The sequence below is a fragment of the Hylobates moloch genome, unplaced genomic scaffold, assembly GCF_009828535.3.
Source record: "Hylobates moloch isolate HMO894 unplaced genomic scaffold, HMol_V3 SCAFFOLD_4, whole genome shotgun sequence".
NCBI lineage: Eukaryota > Metazoa > Chordata > Mammalia > Primates > Hylobatidae > Hylobates > Hylobates moloch.
The window spans coordinates 21,185,542-21,209,827 of NW_026652279.1; positions in this window are offsets into that span (position 1 = coordinate 21,185,542).

The following is a 24,286-nucleotide window of genomic DNA, read 5'->3' on the forward strand; positions in this document are numbered from 1 at the left end:
ATGACCCCAAAAACACAGGCAATGAAAGCTAAACAAATTAGATTACATCAAACTAAAAAAAAATGATTAATAGAGTGAAGAGACAACTCAAGAATTGAGAGAAAATATTTTCAAATCATGTATCAGATAAGAAGCTAATATTCAAAATATATAAAGAACTCAAACTACTCAATAACAAGAAAACAGATAACCCCATTTAAAAATGGACAAAGAACTTTAATAGACACTTCTTAGAGGAAGACATAGAAATGATCAACAGATGTATAAAAAATACTCAACATCTCTAATCATCAGAGAAATGCAAATTAAAACCACAGTGACATAGCACCTCACATCTGTTAGATAAGCTATTATTAAAAAGATAAAATATAACAAGTATTGCCAAGGACGTGAAGAAAAGGGAACTTTTATACACCGTCGGTAATATTATAAATTCATATAAACAGTATGGAGGATCTTCATAATACTAAAAATAAAATTACCATATGATCAAGTGATCTCATTACCAGGTATATACCCAGAGGAATTGAAATCAGTGTGTTAAAAAGACGTCTACATTTTCATGCTCATTGAAGCATTATTCACAATAGTCAAGATATGAAAACAACCTGTGTCCATCAATGGATGAATGCATTTTTAAAATGTGGCATATATACACAATGGAACCTATTCAGCCTTAAAAAACACAACAGGAAATTCTGTCAGTTATGACGATATAGATGAACCTAGAGGGCCTGCATTATATTAAGTAAAATACGTCAGGCACAGAGAAAAATATGTGATCTCACTTATACATGGAATCTAAAAAAGTCAAATTTATAGAAGTAGAGAGTAGAATGGTGGTTACCAGAGCTGGGGGTGGAGAAGATGGGCAGGGAAAGGAGACAGCTTGGTCAACAGACACAAAGTTACGATTAGATAGAAGTGATATGTTCTGGTGTTCTATTGTACAGCAAGGGGACTACAGTTAATAATAATGTATATTTCAAAGTAGCTAAAAGAGAGGATTTTTAATGTTCTCACTACAAAGAACTGATAATTATTTGAGGTGACAGATATGCTATTTAACCAGATTTGTTTCATAGAGCTATAGTTCTATAGCGGATCCAAAGAACTCTGCTATCAATTTTTTTCAGAGAGGTAGAAAATGGGAGTTTTACTTAAAATGTGCTATTTACTATATTAGTTCATTCTCACACTGCTATAAAGAAGTACTGAGACTGGGTAATTTATAAAGGAATGAGGTTTCATCTACTCACAGTTCCACTGGCTGGGGAGCCTTAGGAAACTTACAATCATGGTGGAAGGCACCTCTTCACAGAGCGGCAGAAGAGAGAATGAATGAGTGCTGAGCAAAAGGGGAAGCCCCATATAAAACCATCAGATCTCATGAGAACTCACTCACTACCAAGAGAACAGCAGCATGGGGGTAACTGCCTCCATGACTCAATTAACTCCCACTGGGTCCGTCCCATGATATGTGGAGATTATGGGAACTACAATTCAACATGAGATTTTGGTGGGGACACGGCCAAACCATATCATTTGCATAACATAATTTCTGGAATATTCTTGTTAATGTCATTAAATCTATACAAAGACCTGATTCTGAAGGACTAGGAGCTTGTAAGAGATATCAATAAGCATTTTTACAAAAAGTTTAATATTAGAAGATGTTTTCTCTGGAAAGCTGTGACAAACAGGTTAGTGCCAAAATGGCCTTCAAGAAACCCTTATTAACCAGAACATAAGTTCCTCTAGACCAACCTTACTGTTGTGTATATCCCTGAAATCCCACAACAGCAGTAATGATAGAGTCCAGTCTTCCTTTGCCTTCATCCGCTCCTCACTTAGTCAGTAGTGAGGGTAACCTCTCACCTTAATTTCTAGCCGTTTGTCAAAGCTTTCTTTGCTGAGGTTTTGTCCATTATTCAAAGCTTATCTTACTAAGGTCTAAATATGCAAAGACTTCAACTGAGATTTTCTAATAGTGCTTCCCGTGTTCTATGTTGCTTAGTATTATATATGGAATAATTATGATTGTGGTTAATTTATTTGTGTACTCTATCTCTCCAACTGTACCTTAAGCTCTACAAGGGCAGAGTCCTTGCACCAGTAGTACAGTACTTGATAGGTGCTTGATAAATTACTGTAGCTTATTTGATAGGGTGAAGGAAGGAGTAGGGAAGAAGAGAAGAAAGAAAAACAAGGAAGGGAAGAGGAAAGACAGAGAAGAAGAGAGAGGAAAGGAGAATGAGACAGAAGGAAAAATAGATAGATGAACAGAAACTTCTTTTTTTTTTAATTTAAGATGGAATCTCACCCTGTCACCCAGGCTGGAGTATAGTAGTGCGATCTCAGCTCACTGCAACCTCTACCTCCCAGGTTCAAATGGCCTCCTGCCTCAGCCTCCTGAGTAGCTGGGATTACAGGTGCCTGCCACTACATCTGGCTAATTTTTGTATTTTTAGTAGAGATGGGGTTTCCCTATGTTGGCCAGGCTGATCTCAAACTCCTGACCTCAAGTGATCCACCTGCCTCGGCCTCCCAAACTGCTGAGATTACAGGCATGAGCCACTGTGCCTGGCCAACACTTCTAAGAAAAAAAAAAAAAAAAGATTATGTTTCTCCTCAAAAAGCTTCTGACCTAGTTTGGTAGATAGAAATATGTTTTTTTATAACAGGAGGTCCATATTAGATGACTTATAACCACATAATCTAGTACTTGGCCTCTAAAAGGAATACTATAGGAATTTAAATATGTAGGTCAGCTGGCTGCAGAACTCAGAGAAGGTTTTACGAAATAGAGGGGATTTTTTTGCTGGAACATGAAATAAGTGGTGAAATGGATAAGCAAAAATGAAAGAAGATGGCAAGTCCTAGAATGTTCCTTGATATTCTCTCTCCCTTCTTGTATTTGTCATTAGTGATTAGTGATTTCTGCTTTGAATAGCACAGTAATTGCAGCTTGACTTCCTTAGGCTTGGAGAATAATTTTCATCCCAATAGAGAATAAACACCAACATTTAATGGGTACAATTAGTATGTATCAGGTCCTGTGCTAGGAACAGAACATAAATCACATAATCAGATCCTTAGACAAACCACTATGATTATGTCCACTCTACAGATAAGAAAACTGAACAGAGGCCAAGAACCTTGCTCCATATCACACAACTGGAAACCGCTGATAGAAGAATCAACCGCTGATAGAAGAATCAACCACTGATGCTTAGAAAATTTGGAAGAGCAGAAGCAGACCCTCCAATTCCCTCACACATTTTTCATTTTGATGATAACACAGAGTTTATTTGACAGCAAAATTTTCTTTGGTTAACATAAGTTTTTGTCTTTACATCCTATATCTACGTTTTCAGAAGTCTGGATATGAGAAGATGAGAGACCACGCTGGAAATTTTCATTTAGCCCTTGATATGGTTTGTCTGAATCTCATCTTGAATTGTAGCTCCCATTATTCCCACATGTTGTGGTAGGGAACATGTTGTGGTAGGGACCTACTGGGAGATAACTGCAGAATGCATGTAGTTTCCCCCTTACTGTTCTCCTGGTGGTAAATAAGTCTTACAAGATCTGATGGTTTTATAAGGAGTTTCCCCTTATGCTTGACTCTCATTCTCTCTTGTCTGCCACCATGTTAAGGTGTGCCTTTCACCTTCTGCCATGATTGTGAGGCCTCCCCCGCCACGTGGAATTGTGAGTCCATTAAACCTCTTTTTCTGCATAAATTACCCCCTCTCAGGTATATCTTTACCAGCAGCATGAAAACAGACTAATACAGCCCTTCAGATCCACTCCCCACTCTTCATCCTGCTCTGTGCCCCAACAGGTGATCTGTGGAGCCTGCAGCAGTGCACCTGCTCTTTAGCTTCCCAGAGAGGTTATCCAGCAGAATGCACCCAAAAGGAATCAGGAAGGAGAGAGAGAGGTCAGGGTCCGTATTCTCCAGATACCCTGCCTGCTGGGCCACCTCAGGTTGGTGTCCTGTCTAAAGGTGGAGGAGCTAGAGGATCCTAGTAAATCTCAACTTCTCTCTCTCTCTCTCTCTCTTTCTCCTCCCAGCCCCCACCAATTCCCCTGTTCTCCAATGTAATAATTTTTTCCTTTAACCTTTCCAGGCCTAAAGATCTTCCTATCATCAGCCTCTATCACCCTTTGCTTCTTTTTCTATGCTCAAACATGTATAGAGTCCTTTTACACCATAAAATGCAGCAATACCACTTCTGGTATATATTCAAAGGGATTGAAATCAGTATGTTGAAGAGATACCTACATTCCCATGTTCATTTCAGCATTACTCACAATTGCCAAGATATGAAATAAACCTATGTGTCTATCAACGAATGAATAAAGAAAGAAAATGTGGTATACATACCCAATGGAATACTATTAAGCTTTTGTTTCTAAAAAATGAGGAAATCCTGTCATTTGCTGCAACATGGATGAACCTGGAGGACATGATAAGTGAAATAAGCCAAGCACAGAAAGGCAAATACTGCATGATCTCACTTACATGTGGAATCTAAAACAGTCAAACTCATAGAAGCAGAGCATAGAATGGTGGTTGCCAGGGTCTGGGAGGGTAGAATGAGGAAAGGGGAGATGTCTGTCAAATGCACAGAGTTTTAGTTAAACAAAAGGAATAATATTTTGAGATCTCTTGCATAGGCTGGTAATTATAGCTAATAACAATGTGTATTTTTAAAAAGAGTCTCCTTAAATTTTCCTCAATTACACAACTTAAGTTTTCTGCAGTGAGCCTGACTAACACAGGTGATAAGTTTGTGAATTAGAATAGTGATATTTAAAATATAAGGAAAGGTCCAGATCTGAGGTACATTTTGGAAGAAGGAACATCATTGAATGAAATACTGAAAGAGGTAAGAAAAGCAGAGTAATATCAAAAATCATCAAAGATTTCTGGGTCCAGGTAATCTGGAAAATGATAATACTGACAGAAATAGGAACATTATTAGTGGAAACTTAGGAGTTCTTCTCGTGAGTATCTGTCTCTTCATTCGAATGTCTGTTTGGGGAACTAAAATTCTTTTGTTAAAAAGACATAAGACAACATGATAAAATTAAAGTCTATACTGCTCCTACTAGTCCCCTTTACCAGAGAAATCTATATCATAAATTGAATATGCATTCTTACAAACTATGTTTATATGTTATTTACATAAATGTGTATCCTGGTCCAAGGACATTATTATTCTAACAATACAATTATAAAATTATATGTGCATTATTTAATAAACTACAAATCATGATTTCTATAATTTGCCAACTTAAAATTTTTACTCAAAATTATGTTTTGAAGATCTATCCATGTTGGCATATACACCTCTATTTCATTTTTTTAACAGTTACGCAATAATTGGTCGAAATTGCTTTATCTGTTTGCTTTATCTGTTCCACTACCAACAAACTTTTCTCTATAATAAACAATACTTCAGTGAACCTCCTTGTCTAAATCATCTTAGGAGACTTTCTGTAGGGTTCCTGTGGTATTGCTGGGCCATAAAAAACAAAATGAGTTTAGAAACCTTTATTTTTGAGGTTTAGGCTATGCAATTGGGCATCAAAATGGAATTTTAACAGTAGTCATTAGTAAACATAGGCCTAAAGAAAAGATAAAAGAACAAAGAAATGAAGATAAAGATATCTGTTTGTAGCGATATTTCTATTTCTTTTTTCAGCTAGGGGATGAAAATAGCACTGTTCACCAGGCCGTAAACCAGGCACCTTGCAATCATTATCTCATTTAGTTTTCATATATACCCTTCAAGAGATAACTGACATTCACTAATGCCTCATTGTAGGTAATAGTTTCCACCTCCACTATAACTCCCTTTTCTTTTAATCAGAACAATATAACAAATAGGCAATTCCAACTGTTTGAAGTGTATCCTTTTTTAAACTCATCTTTTCCAATGTAAACAAAGAGTAAAGTCACTAATAAATAACGAGAAACTTGAAGGCAATAGGAAAAGTAGAAGCTGAATAATCCAAAGTAGTCAAGCCCTGGAGAAATCAGGAATTGACTCTACTTGAACTCTTAAAATTAATTTGTCCTCCCAATGAGGGTTTGCTGGTTTGAGGCAAAAAGATCTACTTGAACTCTTAAAATTAATTTGTCCTCCCAATGAGGGTTTGCTGGTTTGAGGCAAAAAGATCTATTCTTCAATTAACTGAAGATGTCAAACTTGCATCAGAAACCCTCAATAACTCCTAACAGTGAAATAAATTAGGATTAACCCTAGATAAACATAGGCCACATTTATTAGAATCCTCATAATAAAGCTATACCATCAGGTAAAATAAACTATATTTTTCCAGAACATAATGGTTTTAAGACAAAGGCAAAACATAAAAGAGAAAAAAAATTCAGATATCTCTCCAACCTATTCAGAGAGGCTGTACCTAGAAGGCTTTGAGGGTTTCCTTTTGTTTCCTGTCGTGTTACCTCTTCAACTTCATTCTACCATCAGCTATTCAGATCAATAGCCCAAGGTTGGGCATGGAGGAGCTTCAGAGACAAGCAGCAGAAGCTAGTGTCTCTGGTGTCACTAAACTCTAAATTGAGAGTTGTTCTTGGTTTTCAGATAAAGAGTAAACTGTCTAGGAGCTAAGATTTGCCAAATTTTCTTTCTCTGATGCCCATACTGAATAAATGGGAAGATAATTTTCCTTAGGAGAGCTGTGCACAGAGTTAACCTTAGGAATGGAGGCAGTAATAATAAAACAATAACTAATGTTTTGCAGTAGTGTGCTGTTTTATTTACTATTCACAACACCCTAGAGAGGCAGCTATCACTGAGACTCACTCACACAGCTGCCTAAGGATACAAAATGGGCAAATGACAAAGTTGAGACCAATATTGAGGGTTTCTGGCTCTTATCATTCTCCCACAGTACTATCCTGCCTAGCTTTTAGTAGGTGTTTATTTGATATTTCTGAATAAAGGTCTCTCTTCGTTGTAATCCCACCTGTCTCCTACCCACCTATCTGAATTGCCTGACATTCAATGATCAGCCATTCAGCCCTCTAGTGGAAGAAATTATTCCCCATCAAAGGGCAAATATCAGGGCCTAGTGTGGCAACTCATGTCGGTAATAGCAGCACTTTGGAAGGCCAAGGCTGAAGGATCGCTTGAGACCAGGAGTTTGAGGCTGCAGTGAGCTATGAAGGCATCACTGCACTCCAGCCTAAAATAAATAAATGAATTAAGCGCAAATATAAAGAGCTATACTTTTTTAAAAAATAATGTTTGACCTAGTAATTCCATTCTTATGAATAATTCAACCAAAGCAAACTACTAAATACATGAGCTGTTTGGTGTGGTATTTTCTGTGATAACTAAAAGAAATAGAAAGAAAGAGATAAGAAAGTCAGGAAAGAGATGGAAACTAGAGAAAACAATTTCTGGAAATAACCCAAATGCCCAACAATAGGGGAATAAACTACAGTATCTCGAAGGCTAGAACAGTGTTTTTCAAACTGTAGGTTGCTATTCGTAAGGAGAGATAATTCTGGTATGTTGTGTTTTTGTTCTCATTGGTTTCAAAGAATATCTTTATTTCTGCCTTCATTTCGTTATGTACCCAGTAGTCATTTAGGAGCAGGTTGTTCAGTTTCCATGTAGTTGAGCAGTTTTGAGTGAGTTTCTTAATCCTGAGTTCTAGTTTGATTGCACTGTGGTCTGAGAGACAGTTTGTTATAATTTCTGTTCTTTTACATTTGCTGAGGGGAGCTTTACTTCCAACTATGTGGTCAATTTTGGAATAAGTGCAATGTGGTGCTGAGAAGAATGTATATTCTGTTGATTTGTGGTGGAGAGTTCTGTAGATGTCTATTAGGTCCGCTTGGTGCAGAGCTGAGTTCAATTCCTGGATATCCTTGTTAACTTTCTGTCTCGTTGATCTGTCTAATGTTGATAGTGCGGTTTTAAAGTCTCCCATTATTATTGTATGGGAGTCTAAGTCCCTTTGTAGGTCACTCAGGACTTGCTTTATGAATCTGGGTGCTCCTGTGTTGGGTGCATATATATTTAGGATAGTTAGCTCTTCTTGTTGAATTGATCCCTTTACCATTATGTAATGGCCTTCTTTGTCTCTTTTGATCTTTGTTGGTTTAAAGTCTATTTTATCAGAGACTAGGATTGCAACCCCTGCCTTTTTTTGTTTTCCATTTGCTTGGTAGATCTTCCTCCATCCCTTTATTTTGAGCCTATGTGTGTCTCTGCAGGTGAGATGGGTTTCCTGAATACAGCACACTGATGGGTCTTGACTCTTTATCCAATTTGCCAGTCTGTGTCTTCTAATTGGAGCATTTAGCCCATTTACATTTAAGGTTAATACTGCTATGTGTAAATTTGATCCTGTCATTATGATGTTAGCTGGTTATTTTGCTCATTAGTTGATGCAGTTTCTTCCTAGTCTAGATGGTCTTTATAATTTGGCATGTTTTTGCAGTGGCTGGTAACAGTTTTTCCTTTCCATGTTTAGTGCTTCCTTCAGGAGCTCTTTTAGGGCAGGCCTGTTAGTGACAAAATCTCTCAGCATTTGCTTGTTTGTAAAGGATTTTATTTCTCCTTCACTTATGAAGATTAGTTAGGCTGGATATGAAATTCTGGGTTGAAAATTCTTTTCTTTAAGAATGTTGAATATTGGCCCCCACTCTCTTCTGGCTTGTAGAGTTTCTGCCGAGAGATCAGCTGTTAGTCTGATGGGCTTCCCTTTGGGGGTAATCTGACCTTTCTCTCTGGTTGCCCTTAACGTTTTTTCCTTCATTTCAACTTCGGTGAATCTGACAATTATGTGTCTTGGCGTTGCTCTTCTTGAGGAGTATCTTTGTGGCATTTTCTGCATTTCCTGAATTTGAATGTTGGCCTGCCTTGCTAGATTGGGGAAGTTATCCTGGATAATATCCTGCAGAGTGTTTTCCAACTTGGTTCCATTCTCCCTGTCACTTTCAGGTACACCAGTCAGACGTAGATTTGGTCTTTTCACATAGTCCCATATTTCTTGGAGGCTTTGTTCATTTCTTTTTATTCTTTTTTCTCTAAACTTCTCGCTTCATTTCATTTATTTCATCTTCCATCACTGATACCCTTTCTTCCAGTTGATTGAATCGGCTACTGAAGCTTGTGCATTTGTCATGTAGTTCTCGTGCCGTGGTTTTCAGCTCCATCAGGTCCTTTAAGGACTTCTCTGCATTGGTTATTCTAGTTAGCCATTCGTCTAATTTTTTTTTCAAGGTTTTTAACTTCTTTGCCATGGGTTCAAACTTCCTCCTTTAGCTCAGAGTAGTTTGACCATCTGAAGCCTTCTTCTCTCAACTCGTCACAGTCATTCTCCGTCCAGCTTTGTTCTGTTGCTGGTGAGGAGCTGCGTTCCTTTGGAGGAGGAGAGGCGCTCTGATTTTTAGAGTTTCCAGTTTTTCTGCTCTGTTTTTTCCCCATCTTTTGGTTTTATCTACTTTTGGTCTTTGATGATGGTGACGTACAGATGGGGTTTTGGTGTGGATGTCCTTTCTGTTTGTTAGTTTTCCTTCTAACAGTCAGGACCCTCAGCTGCAGGTTTGTTGGAGTTTGCTGGAGGTCCACTCCAGACCTTGTTTGCCTGGGTATCAGCAGTGGAGGCTGCACAACAGCAGATATTGGTGAACAGCAGATGTTGCTGCTTGATCGTTCCTCTGAAAGTTTTGTCTCAGAGGAGCACCCAGCCGCGTGAGGTGTCAGTCTGCCCCTACTGTGGGGTGCCTCCCAGTTAGGCTACTTGGGGGTCAGGGACCCACTTGAGGAGGCATTGGGACTGTAAACTAGTTCAACCATTGTGGAAGTCAGTGTGGCAATTCCTCAGGGATCTAGAACTAGAAATACCATTTGACCCAGCCATCCCATTACTGGGTATATACCCGAAGGATTATAAATCATGCTGCTATAAAGACACATGCACACGTATGTTTATTGCAGCACTATCACAATAGCAAAGACTTGGAACCAACCCAAATGTCCAACAATGATAGACTGGATTAAGAAAATGTGGCACATATACACCATGGAATACTATGCAGCCACAAAAAAAGATGAGTTCATGTCCTTCGTAGGGACATGGATGAAGCTGGAAATCATCATTCTCAGCAATCTATCGCAAGGACAAAAAACCAAACACTGCATGTTCTCACTCATAGGTGGGAATTGAACAATGAGAACACTTGGACACAGGAAGGGGAACATCACACACTGGGGCCTGTTGTGGGGTGGGGGGAGGGGGGAACGGTAGCAGTTGGAGATATACCTAATGTTAAATGAGGAGTTGACGGGTGCAGCACACCAACATGGCACATGTATACATATGTAACTAACCTGCATGTTGTGCACATGTACCCTAAAACTTAAAGTATAATAACTAAAAAAAAAAGAAACTTACAATCATAGCAAAAAAAAAAAAATCGGAGAGATGAAAATATTTCAGTTGATCAAAGTCAACATTTTTTTTAAATGAAATGATTAAGAAAGAAAATACACGCCCCCCCCCCCACGATATTCGCAGATTGATTCCAGGACCCCTACATGTACCAAAATTCACACATACTCAAGCCCCACAGTTGGCCTAGAGGAACTTGGGTATAGGAAAATTTGGCCCTCCATATACTGAGTTTCACCTCCCGCCAATACTGTATTTTCATTTTCAATCCATGATTGGTTGAAAGAAGTCCACATGTAAGTGGACCTATGCAATTCAAACCCATGTTGTTCAAGGGTCAACTGTAGTATAAAACAGAATAAAATGAAATAGAAAGTATCAGACTACATCACTCCTTGTGAGGGTAAGAATTATCTCATAAAACCTTTATTTCTCGGCTGGGTGCAGTGACTCACGCCTGTAATCCTAGCAGTTTGGGAGGCCAAGGCGGGCGGATCACGAGGTCAAGAGATAGAGAACATCCTGGCCAACGTGGTGAAACCCCGTCTCTACTAAAAATACAAAAATTAGCTGAGCATAGTGGTGCACACCTGTAGTCCCACCTACTCCGGAGGCTGAGGCATGAGAATCGCTTGAACCCAGGGGGCAGAGGTTGCAGTGAGCCGAGATTGTGCCATTGCACTGCAGCCTGGCGACAGAGCGAGACACCGTCTAAAAAAAACCCAAAAAAACCTTTACTTCTCTGTAGATATGAATGTGTTTACATGTATGTATACCAAGTACAATGTAAAAGATGTTTCTTAGTATGGAAAATGGTAAAAAAATTTGAAGTGCACTGGCCTAGGTAATTATTATTCATTCATTAGAATTTACTTGAGAGAAATTCTGGAGGAAATTTATAATAATGTTAAAGAAAAAGTTGGTCTCAAAGTGGTGTAGATATTAGGACGGCAATTATAGAAAACATGAATGTGTATACGTAAATGACAGGAAAGGTATGAGAAAACAGTCGTTGTTCTAAGAAGACATATGTGATTATTACCCCTCATTTTGTTTTTTTATTTCTAATCTGAGACAAAAAGATCTACAATTAACTCTAGTGCAGACTGGCCTTAAACTCTGTTGTAAATTCCAACAAATAAAGCAAATCGGAATGCACTTCAACCAAGCAAAGAACCAGTCTACTGAGGATACTTATAAATGAAACTAGAACACCAGATAGATAAAATATGCCTGGTGGATGGAACAAAACATTTCTAAGCCCAAGAGCATGTTTCTTTCTTTATACACATGCCAATGCTGAGAGGGATAGCCAACTAAATCATCTCTTGTTCATTTATACCTTAGCATTACTTAGTGTACCTGGTCCCCTCCAATAAAAGAGTTAGCTTGTGTCAAGAATAGATAAAACTGCTAATGGTGAGAAGAAATTGTAAAAAGAGGCGTTAGAAGATGCTAAGTTGTTTCTCTTCAGCATCTTCTAGTATCTCTTTTTAATTTATAATTTGCTTAAAATTGGCTGTTTCATAGAAAATTATCTTGTGACCATCATTAAGATGAATGAGACCCATATCAAGTTAAAGTATTTCATGAAGCCACCTTAGCTAGTCTGGAGTTACTCTGGGTAAGAAGCTAGACTTGGGGGCTGGATGAGGAAAGAAAAGGGCAAGGGAAATGGTTAATGAGGCTATAATCAGCATAAGTGGAAACAGCTGGAGAAAGCAAACAGCAAACTTGAGATTTCTTCTTATCCCCTGCACCCCACTATCCAACAGAGTGAGAACAATCTGTGCTTTCAGACACTAAAAGCTGTAGATGCTTACCAACAAACTCAAATAATTTCAAGCTCTCATGGTGCCAGCTAGCCCACAGAATCTGAATTGATCTTGTTTGTCAATCAAATATTGAATGCCAATCTGCATAAATAGTTACAATTTCTAAAGTATGTGGCAGGATGAGGTGTTCTGATCCCATATGCACTTATTTCCTTCTGGTCCTCATCACTCATTGAGAAAATACATTTGGTAAAGCTGATTTAAAATGAGATTTAAAAATAATCGTAAATATTTTACACATTTATGGGATACATGTGATATTTTGTTGCATGCATAGAACGTGTAGTAATCAAGTCGGGTACCTAGGGTATCTGTCACCTAGAATATTTATCATTTCTATGTGTTGGGAACATTTCAAGGTCTCTCTTCTAGCTACTTTGAAATATATATTACAACCTGGGCATAGCAGCTCCTACCTATAATCCCAATACTTTGGGAGGCCAAGGCAGGAGGATTGCTTGAGGCCAGGAGTTCAGCCAGCCTGGGCAACATAGCAAGATCTTGTCTCTACAAAAAAAAAAAAAAAAAAATTAAATATTAGCCAGGTATGGTGGCTTGCACCTGTAGTCCCAGTTATGTCGGGGGCTGAGGCAGGAGGATTCCTTGAGCCAGGAGGTTGCAGTAGCAGTGAACCATGATAGTGCCACTGCTCTCCAGCCTGGACCACAGTGAGACCCTGTCACCCCCCACCCCCTCAAAAAGGAAAGAAATACATATCACATTACTGCTAACTATAGTCATCCTACTCTGCTATCAAACATTAGAACTAAAAGAGAGGATTTTTAAACTAGTAATGCTAAAACAGGTGGTCAATACTAAGAGAAAATACTAAAGGTTTTTTTGGAAGCTATACCACTCTTAACAACAGGAAAAAATAAACTCAGTCTCTCTTTAGGTGGCACAATTAAGATGTACCACCATTCCCAGATCAGGATCAGGAAAAAAGGTCATCATGACCTTAATGTGGGGTAGGCAGATAGGAACAAATTACTGAAAGTTAATCCACAGATCCAGATGCCTCCTCAAAAGGTAAAATAATATACGAAGTACATTTGTCTTCTCTAAATTTCCTTTAGATAGTGGTAATATGAACATTAACAACATATCCCGTAAAGAAGAGAGCAAACAGAAAGGTCATCCCTTCTCTACAAGCTAATTTTAAAAGATGCTGAATGGACGTTTCTGAGATCCCACCTCATCTGTAGATTCTTGGTGGAAATTTCATCAGCTAATTTCTTGGGTGGAAGCTGGAAGATGTCCCACACTTAAACTGAGGAACCAAATACCTAAAATCAAGATTGAGCTTTCTTTCCTGTTACACCACTGAACTTTTTGATCTAGGACAGATATTACCCATGAATAAAGAGAAAATTACTCACATTGGGGAAGGACATGAAGTTTTTGAGTGAGTAAGGTACTATGCAGGGTTTGCAATGGCAGAATCAAAGCTTTTATATTCTCTATCACACCCCTATGTCATCTACAGTTACAAACTCCTAGGACAAAAGAAAAAGGAAATGAGTCTAGACTACCATGTGATGAAAGTACCTCTAAATTCTAGTGTAATTCCCCACATTTAAGGCAAGATGCTAGAAAAATACAGCTTCATCAAAGGTTAAGTATAACTGTCCAAACGATTTTTAGAATCCTTAATATGTTGCCCTTATTGACCAAGTTACTGACTACCACTAGTTAATGTAAACTATTGTTTGCATTTTATAATACATTACATTTTATAAATACTTTAAGTGGCCAACATAAAAATTAATGAGACCCCTATCAGGTTAAACCACTTTGTAAAGCTACTTCAGCTGATCTGGAGTTACTCTGGGTAAGGAGAGGCTAAACTGGAGGTGATGGGACGCTGGGGAGTATGTTTAGCTTCTTTGCTAACATTACATAACAGAGAAGTATTTAAGAAATCATTAAACATAATTTGTCCATGTGCATTAGACACACCCATGTACACACAAGTTCAGTTCACAAATGAGAACATCAACTGCCTTTTAAAAATATTTTCAACTTATTTAAAATATGTAGCCTTTATTTCTGAGGGAAAATATCCAGTCCTTGTGATATGGGAAGGAGGCAAGGAAGCACTGGGTGGAGAAAGGCAGGGTCCCTGGCTAGGGCTCTTCCCTTCTGGCCTGTGCCCACCGACCTAGGTGAGGACAGGCATTCCTGCTTTTGCCCCCAAATGTTGCATTTTTCCAAGACCACCCTGGCCCACCACATCCCCCATGCTGTGCCTATAAAAACTCCAAGACCCTAGCGGGCACAAATACAGACAGCTGTACCTCGAGAGGAGCAGAGGCACGGAAGAGGACACCGACAGGCACCAGTGGACTCTGGCAGGCCATCAACAGCAGGACGACATGGAATTCGGCTGGGGGCGGCCAGACTCCAGGGGAAGATCACCTTCCCACTCCATCTCCCTTCTGTCCTCCCCATTTACCTCGCTGAGAGCTACTTCTACTCAGAAATCTTGCACTCATTCTCCAAGCCCGCGTGTGATCCGATTTTCCTAGTACGCCAAGGCAAGAACCCCGGGATACAGAAAGCCCTCTGCCCTTGCGATAAGGCAGAGCGTCTAATTGAGCTGATTAACACAAGCAGCCTAAGGATGGCTAAACTGAAAGAGTGCACTGTAACACACACCCACTGGGGCTTCTGGAGCTCTGGACAATCAACCCTAGATGCTGCCGTGGGGTCAGAGCCCAAAAACGCTCCTCACGACCTGCCAGTCTGCATGTTCCTCCGAGGGGTTTGAGCGAGCCACACCCACATCGCACCCTCTGCGAGGGGGATAAGGGAACTTTTCCCATTTACCTGGACTAGCTGAGCAGATTATTTATTTCCTTCCTAATTTTTCATCTTTTTAACGAATTATATTCTTTCCATGTTTGAGTCCAATTTCTGAATGAAATGGTCTTATGTTTTATTCTCAATACTTTGATGCTGAAACTTTCTACATACGAAACTACATTAAAAAAACACAAAAAATCTATTTTGTAAACAAATGACTAAATTGGGGGCAGATTTGCCATTTGGGCTGGCAGATTTTCTACTGTAGAGCTCTATCAGTGAAAACAGTTCTGGTGTTTAAACATTGGACTCTGGAAACGAAAAAATCAGGCATTTGATTGAACAAATAAATGAAAGTTATTGATATTTTTCATGACCCCCTAATTTGCAGAGCTTTACACTTTTCAACATGTCTCCAAACCCATTATATAATTATGTCAGTTGATTCCCACATATGTTTATGAGGTAGATCACGCCACAGTTAACATCATCCCCAATTTATATATGAGGATCCTGAGACACAAAGAGTTTGTGTGACCTATACAATGTCACACAGAAAGTTAACGTAGAAGAGGGATCAACCCAGATCTCCTGGTTGCTAATTTGTTTTCTACCATGTCACTTCATTCCCCAACATCAAGTGCCAGATCTCTTTAGTGTGTTCAAGAAACACGAGGAAGAAGAGTGATTATTATTCCCCTGGATTCTCCCGTCTTCATTGCGCAGAACAAGCAATTTCCAGCTACTAACATACATAGCTGCTTTCCTGCAAAGTTTTGCCACAGAAGCCCTGAAATTTTCAAAAGAGTTATTTATTGCTAGATGGAGGTGTGAAGAAACTTTTAGTTTTATCTTCCCGTATCCCAGTCTGATCTATTAAATTTTGACCTCAGTGCGTCTTTAAAGGTGTTTAAAATTCAGTGCTCACATCCCAAATTTCTCAAGGGTCAGCAAGTCAAGTTCATTTACACTTTATCCCCGAGTTTCTTTCCTTTTTATCCTTTCTTTTATATAAAAAGGAATAAACCAGTGACCCATGCTTTTCACTCAGAGGCTCTTTGGTCTGTACTTTAATCACTTCTTATCTGGTATCTTCACTATAGGGTATCATGCTGAAAATAAGTACTAAACAACTATTTACTTCTCACTGGACAATTCCAGCAATTTCCATCAGGTCACTTCAATACTTAGTGAGATTGGCAGTTGCCAAGTCATGAGTCCAAATGTGTCACCACTTGGAAGATAAATAAGGTCAAGGACGTGGGATTGCAAAAAACAAAGGAAATCTATTTGAGACTTCGTATAAAACAAAGTTTGCAAATAGCTAATGAATGCTAGGTGAAGAAAACAAAGCTCTACTTATAGTTATACATGGAAAAGTCTACAGTCATTAAAGACAATGGCATAGATCTATGTTTACTGACACAAGATATTCATAACATTTTATAGAAGTGTAGATAATGTGACTGCATCTTAAATTTTATCCATGCATAGAAGCAAATCTGGAAATTGTAATTTTCTCTAAGGAGGGGAATTACGGATTTTTTTATATTTTTAAATGTTTGTTTATACTTTCTAGTTTTTCTCTAATGAGTTTATCTTTCTTACTTTATAAGTAAAGCCTATCTATGGAAATTTAACTAAAGCAAAGGTTAATAGGGCCATGGTCCTCCCTTTCCATCTTTCAAATAAGTTACAGAACACAACAAATGTAAAAGAAATAAATCCTATGGGACAAAATGACAAATTATTCCTGGGAAAGAATTTAAATTATGATGCATGCTAATTAATACTCAAGAAACCAGATAAACAGGGACTTAAAGGCTGCTTCTTCCTCATCTTTTCTGGAACTTATTTTCTTAGTTCTCTTCCTTTTTGGGAGGGGAAGAAAATAGGTGGCTTAGTAAGATAGAGGCCTGAGCTTAGAGTGAGAAGGCCTTGGTTACCTTATTAACCTCTCCTCTTAATTGGGTAGGATTCACCACCTCTCTGAGTTTTAATTTCTTTATCAAGAATGAGAACAGTAATACGTAATTCAGGTAAGAATTTCCTGAGAAAATATTTGTGAAAATTTGGAGCATGGAGTTAGAAATCAAAAAATGTAAATTAAACATGAATCTCTCCCCTGATTCTCACGCTGGTTTTCTGCTCTGTCTGAAATAAAAACAGACACATTAAGTACTCAGGTTCTTGGATCTCATTTCCACTGGCTACATGGTTCTAATTGGTATTCAAGTTGAGACGGCATGACAGCTAGGCCTTTCTAATCATCCTATTATGCCAAAGAAGACATGGTTCCCACCAAGAGACTGTGACTATTCCAAACTTTTTTAAACATCCAAAACAAGGCATGAATAGGTGTCTTTGAAGCAGGATTCTCAGCTTGAACCTAAGCTGTGTCCACCCTTAACATTCATGGTCAGGACATATCAGGGAAGATCTGGCAGGTAATGGGGTAGGGTAAATGAGAATTCATTTGCATGAGTAAATAGGACCCTCCTCTCCCCACAAGACACAGGAAAGTTCTCCTGAGTTCTGTTTATACTCTTGACCATCATTGCCTCTAGCTTTGCCTCTCTTTATTTAGAGAGAAGATATTGCATGCTTGAAAAAAGGAACAGGATACCTGAAAAAGAAACAGAGAATGAAAAAGAGCCATGAAGATGTAAGTGTGATTATCCACATTTAAAATGTAATAAAAGAGGTTAATGATTCAGTCAAGGAAACTCCAAAATATAGAGCAAAAAAAAAAAAAATCAAAGAAATGGAAATAAAAGAGAAAAAAATAAGAAAATTACAGAATGAATCCAGGAAGTCTAACATTAGTTCCAGAGAGAGGGACTGCTAGTTTTTCTGAAGAACCTTTTAGTATCATTTGAATATTTTAAATGTGTAAATATATTACTTTAATAAAACAGAAAGTAGTTTTCAAGTATTATTTATACTTATCGTATCCACTTTGTCACTTCTAATTTACTCATTAAACACACCATAGTAACTACACTTATTGAAGTCAACACTGATTTTCTAAATGCCAAATATAGTGGGCAGCTTCCAATACTCATACTACTTGAGAAGTATGTAATATTTGTCATGTGACCACTCCCCAACCCTCCCTTAATTTCTAGAATGTCACTCTTCTTTAGTTCTCTTTCTCCAAGAGCTCAACATCACCATTGCTGTTTTTTCTTCTACATTACATAAAACTTTTATGTCCCATCTTTACTTATTCTCCTTTTACTCTACACACTTGCTGCATAGCCTTACTCCTAAGTTTTGATTTCCAATCTATAAGTCAATAATTGCCAAATCTGTATCCCATGAGCTTGATTTCCAGCTGTCTACATCTTTATGTGATGTCCTACAAACACCTCAAACAGCATATACAACACTGATTTCATTATTTACCTATTTTCCTCCACTCCCCAAACCCAAATCCACCTAATCTGCTACATTTTTCATTCCAGCTAATGGCCTTACCAAGCTAACAACCATAAGGTCACTCTCAACTCCTTCCTCAACCTTCAGATCAGAAAGAGCTATAAGTCTGGACTGCTCTCTCCGCCTACATTGTCACTACCTTATCTTAGGCTTATCATTTATCTTCAGATGCTATTCTCTTCCTATCCAGTCCATCCTCTGCATTACTGCCTGTTATATTCCTTAAAACCATATCTGTTCCTGCCTAAAAGCTTTCAACAGCTCATTGTCAGTATAATTTTCTTTGCCTGTCATTGGAGGCCTTTGCAGTCTGACTATGACCCATGTTCCAGACAATGTGCCTTAATATACACAGAACCTCTGCCCCAGACACACTGGATTCTTCACTGGTCCTGAATGCCTCAAGCTCTTTCATCACTCCACCTGGTCCAACTGCCTGGAATTCCCCATCTTGATTTCTTCAACTGGAAAACTTACTAATTCTTCAAGGCCTTACTGAAATGTCACATTGTCTATAAAGCCATGCAGGGAAAATTCTTCTTCAGTGTTCCCAATATCCTGATACCCTGTGTTGTTATCTCCTGCAGCATTGTGAGTCAGGCTTTGGATCTCTAGCAAGAGGCCACACACACATACACAAACACACACACACACACACACACAAACCACCAAGTTCTCATGTATTTAGCTTGTAGTAAGTACAAAACTTAAGAGAAGTAGCTGCACAGAGTACAGGCACATGCAGGATTTTCCTTGGTCCTTGGTTCCCCACAGGTTGTGCAGCTGCCACTGACACTGTCCATTTAGGTAGGGTACAGCCATGTTTGAGAAAAAAGTTGCAATATTGTTACACTATCACTCCTTTATACTTGAACTTACAGCATCATCCACCTATGAGCTTCCTTTTTAGGAAATGTTATCAAACAGCAGACCATCCTGATTCTTAATTTAGCCCCTGTGCAGACATATCCTCACAGAGGAGAGAAAGCTGAGCCAGGGCACAATGTTCCTAAATAATGTCTCTGCCTGCAGACTTCCAGTCACAGGAAGTCCATCTTCCCACACGTCTACTATTAAAGTTGCCAATTTTGTATTATAATTTATTTATGTCTCTGTCTTTACCACTGAACTGTGAGCTTTCTGAAACCAAAAGCCATATATTATTCATATTTGTATGCTCAGTGACAAGCCCAGCATTTGGTACCTAGTGGGACACACAATAAATTTTGTTAGATGAGCCAATCTAAAACACCTTTCAAAATCTGTTTTTCTGAAAGCTTGTTAGATCTCACAATCTATTTGTAATCCTGAGCTTCTATAACTTGGTGAAGGATACACACTTTACAAAAAGATATTTCAAAGAAGTAATCTTGGGCAGCTAAAATTACAGGTTATTTGTGATGGTCTTGTACAACTGTGACCTAAAATACCACCTTCTTTTTCTACCTATTGGGAAAATAATCATGATACTGCCTGGCCTCCTGGAGTCACAATTACACCTATGTGAAATTCAAGGCCAAACAGCTGGCCTAAGAAGGAAAGGGTCCCTCTCTCACCACAGATATCAGATAGAGATTGTCTGGAGGAGGGGATTTCCAGGATGCTACCAGGAAAAGGTTTAGGCAAAGTGACTTACGAGGTCACTCTAGCTGGGCTGGCTGGACTGCTGGTTCTATACTCCACCCCTCTTTCAACAAGGCCCCCAACTTGTGGTGTCAGGAAAACACACAGTTGTGTATTAGATGCACCTGAAGTCTCATTTTGGTTCCACAATTTACTAACTGTATGACCATGGCAAACTGGCAAAATCCCATGAATTTCTATTTCCTCATTGGTAAGATGCAAGATAATTGTGAGGGCATGAGATAAAGTATTTCACATACCTAACCTAGTATCGAGTTTGTGCTAGGTAAATAATAGCTGGTAACAGATAGGAAATAACTGAACTAGAAGAAGAACTTACTTTATGGGATGGAAAAACATTGGACCAGACTTCAGACCAGGGTAATAAACAGCAACAACATTGTGACCCTGGGCTAATCACATAATCTTTCAAGGATATAGCTTCCTCAACTATAAATTCTGGAAATTTGACTTGACAATTAAGATTTTTTCCAGCCATTATTAACATTCTAGATTTCATGCATCTAGCTTTATATCCCCAATTTCAAAAAGAACATAATTTTTAACAATAAAAAACTGAGTACAAAATGATTAAATGACTGCTCCAAGGTCAAATAGCTAATAAATTACAGAAGATGGGAGCTAAGATATATTATCTTTACTATGTACTAGGTTCCACGCATTATTCTTGGATCTCACTTCATCTTCTTGTAATGGGTATTATAGTCTCTTTGTTTTATGTTTTTAGCAAGGCTACCAACCCTTTAAAAATGATAGTTGTGTTGTTTATGATTAGTAGAACTGGTGATTTCCACTTAAGGTAGACCTTCTTTTTTTCTGCCAAGAACCACCATTGAGGCTCCTTGTAGCCTGTAGACATAATTTGAAAAGTAAACACATGCTCAAAAAGTTAAACATATAGTTGCCATTATGACCTAGCAATTTCATTCCCGGGTATATACCCAAAAGAAGTGAAAATAAGGATTCAAATAAGAGCTTATATATGCATGTTCATAGCAGCAGCACTATTTTGTTTATTTAACTTTTAAGTTCAGGGGTACATGTGCAGGTTTTCTATATAGGTAAACTACTGTCATGAAGGTTATGTACAGATTATTTCATAACCCCAGTATTAAGCCTAATGCCCATTAGTTATTTTTCCTGATCCTCTCCTTCCTCCCATCCTCCCCGCTCTGATAGGCCCCAGTGTGTGTTGTTCTCTTCTATGTGTCCATATGTTCTCATCATTCAGCTCCCATTTATAAGTGAGAACATGTGGTATTTGTTTTCTGTTCCTGTGTTAATTTGTTAAAAATAATGGCCTCCAGCTCCATCCATGTTCCTGCAAAGGACATGATCGTGTTCTTTTTTTATGGCTGCATGGTATTCCATGTTGTGTATGTACCACATTTTCTTTATATAGTCTAACACTGATGGGCATTTAGGTTGATTCCATGTCTTTGCTATGGTGAATACAGCAGCAGTACTATTCACAATAAGCAAAAGGTAGAAACAACTGAAAAGTCCATCAACAGACAAATAAACAATTATGGTATATCCATATAATAGAATATTATTTCAGCATTCTATTAAGTGAAAGAAGCCATATACAAAGGTCACATTATATAATTTCATTTCTATGAAATATTCAGAATAGGTAAATCCATACAAACACAAGGCAGATTGGTGGTTGCTAGGGTCCAGGGAGAAGGTATGTGGGAAATAGGAAGTAAGTATTCAATGGTATAGAATTTTATTTTGGGATCATGAAAATGTTTTGGGACTAGATAGAGGCAGTGGTTATACAACAATGTGAATGTACTAAATGCCACTAATTTGTTGACTTTAAAATGGTTAATTTTATGTTATGTGAATTTCACCTCAATAAAAAAAACTCATGCTCACTGATATGAGAAAACTGGACATAGGAATGAAGGAAAAGGAGCATTAAGAATCCAAAGTCATCATGGCAGAAATGGGACCAAGATCTCAACCCATTCTGTCCAAAGTTTAAAGTAACTAAAATCTGTTGAGAAGGACTTAAGTGGCTGTGACTGTGGTTAACTAGTAGGAGAGAAGCCAAAATGTTGAAAGGGAAAACTGCCTTCAAAGCAGTGAGTGTATTGGAACCGTTGCCCAGGCTCAGCAGCAGGATCTGGTTTGCTGTTGGAGGATGCAGTCCACAGGGCACTGTGTGGCTGACGTTGCAACACCTCTGCATCAACCACCCAGGCACTGGGGGACAGTAGATATGTGCCCATTCAACAACAAATCCATTCACTCTACAAATAGGTATTCAGCATTTCCTTAGTACCAGGCATCATTCTATACTTTAGGTAAGACAGAAATGGCCTTTGTTTTCATGCAACTTATATAATATTGAGTAAAGTAAACAAAAGATAAGAAAAGAAAAAAGATAAATTCAGATAATTGATCACAGCTATGAAGAAAAGAAGGCAATACAATCTTGTATAGATGTGATTAGAGGGGATGAGAGATGCAATGGTCAAGGAAGCATCTTTGAAGAAGTATTATGTTAGTTGAGACCTAAATCTTCAGCATGAGGACCGGTGTGCAGGAGTGATACCACAGCACAGAGGAAGCTAGTTTACTAATACAGACACTTTATCTCACAATTCCTAACTCCATACAGAGCTAAGTTCCATATTCTGCACACAGTGAACACTTAACAAATATTGATGGAGCTCAGCATGAGAGTGTCTAGATGGCATCCAAATGTTTGTTTAGTTTGGTTTTGCTTTGCTTTTGTTCCAGTTTTGTCCATAGGAAGCAAGACATTTGCCCTAAAACATCGTTTCTTCTACTCAAATATAACTGCTGACAAGGCTCAGAATGAAACACATGTATTGTACTTGTTCTATTGATCAAATGGTTAGAAGGAAGAATTAAGTCATTTTCAAACTTCCTTGAAAAGCAGAACTAGGAAAGTAGCACAGTAGAGAGAAAAGACCCCTGACCTAGGAATTATGAGACCATTGTTCTGGTCTCAACTTTCTTCTAACATTCCATACAACCATAGGAAAGTCATTTCAACTATTTGCACCTTGATTTTCTCTAAATAATGGGGAAAATGAACTACATAATATCTCTGAAGTCTTGTTCTTGTATATGATATATATGTGGGCAGAGGAGAGTAGGGCTCAGAGAGAAAGGTTTAGCTAGGGCATCACAGAGCTTGATCAGACATGGGGACTCTACAATGGCTGATCCATGTGAGTGTTTATGTCTCTGGGATACATTTGCCCTTCCTGTCTTTACATCCATGTTGGCACTTTTCAGATTCAGCTCCTTTTCTAAAAGCTCTCCCTGCCTCTCTTTACTTAGGAGAATGATTGAGACTCCTGTTGATAAATAAAATAAGAGATTTTGAATAAAGCAGTAACACTTGAAAGCTACATCATTTCTTTTTGTCTTTTTCTTTCCAAAAAATAAAAATCTCACTTATAAGCAAATTAGCTTTACACACCACCTCCCTGCACTTGGGAAGACAGAATAAACAGATTTTTCTTTAAAATGGCATCAAGCCAGTACAATTCTACTCTGAAGAAATGATAAAAGCATGCAAATGCCCATTCAATTCAATGGTAGAAGGAGGAATTTTCCTGTATCTTGGAAAGTAGGAGAAGATATTGAGGTCAGTTTGGTACAAGTAATGTTTATGAAACACAATGTTGTTCTCCTTCCTATAAATACAGACTGCAGATCTTATTAGTCAGACTTTGTTTCCTCCCTTTGCAAATGTAAAATTTTAATTGTTCTAATCCCTTCCCTGTTGATTTCTTGCTACAATTTTACACAGCAGCAGGTCACCTCTGTATTTTCTCAGAAATACATTAGCACAGTGCCATAGTCCTAAATAATATATATTTTAATTGAGTGAAGGAAAAAAAAAAGAGGAAATCAAGTCTGAAGTCCAGGGCCCTAAAAATAGTCTTCTCCAAAAGGACACACATTTAATATTTGGAAGCTAATGTTAATTATCTTTGGCTTTCATGACCAAGAAACAAAAAGCTTGAGTTTCTGTTTTTAGCAATACCTACCTACAAAGAATCAATGTATTGATTTGAGAATACTACCTATCTGTATCTAATATCAAAAAAAAAAAACTCAGG